The 219-nt window shown below is 37.0% G+C and overlaps 2 protein-coding genes across 2 annotated transcripts in view; one reads left to right on the forward strand and one right to left on the reverse strand.

Moving 5' to 3' along the window:
- The window catches only part of LOC111685596, a 16,916-nt gene that overhangs the window by 6,159 nt on the left and 10,538 nt on the right, over positions 1-219 (forward strand). The gene's annotated exons all lie outside the window — the stretch shown is intronic.
- The window catches only part of LOC111685595, a 6,926-nt gene that overhangs the window by 2,325 nt on the left and 4,382 nt on the right, over positions 1-219 (reverse strand). The gene's annotated exons all lie outside the window — the stretch shown is intronic.

The raw sequence follows: 219 nt of genomic DNA on the forward strand, positions 1-219 counted from the left end.
GAACTGAACTAGAACTGAACTAGAACTGAACTAGAACTGAACTAGAACTGAACTAGAACTGAACTAGAACTGAACTAGAACTGAACTAGAACTGAACTAGAACTGCAGCAAAACTGAACTAGAACTGAACAAGAACAGAACTAGAACTGCAGCAAAACTAAACTAGAACTGAACTAGAACTGAACAAGAACTGAACTAGAACTGAACTAGAACTGAACT

Source organism: Lucilia cuprina, chromosome 5, assembly GCF_022045245.1.
Source record: "Lucilia cuprina isolate Lc7/37 chromosome 5, ASM2204524v1, whole genome shotgun sequence".
NCBI lineage: Eukaryota > Metazoa > Arthropoda > Insecta > Diptera > Calliphoridae > Lucilia > Lucilia cuprina.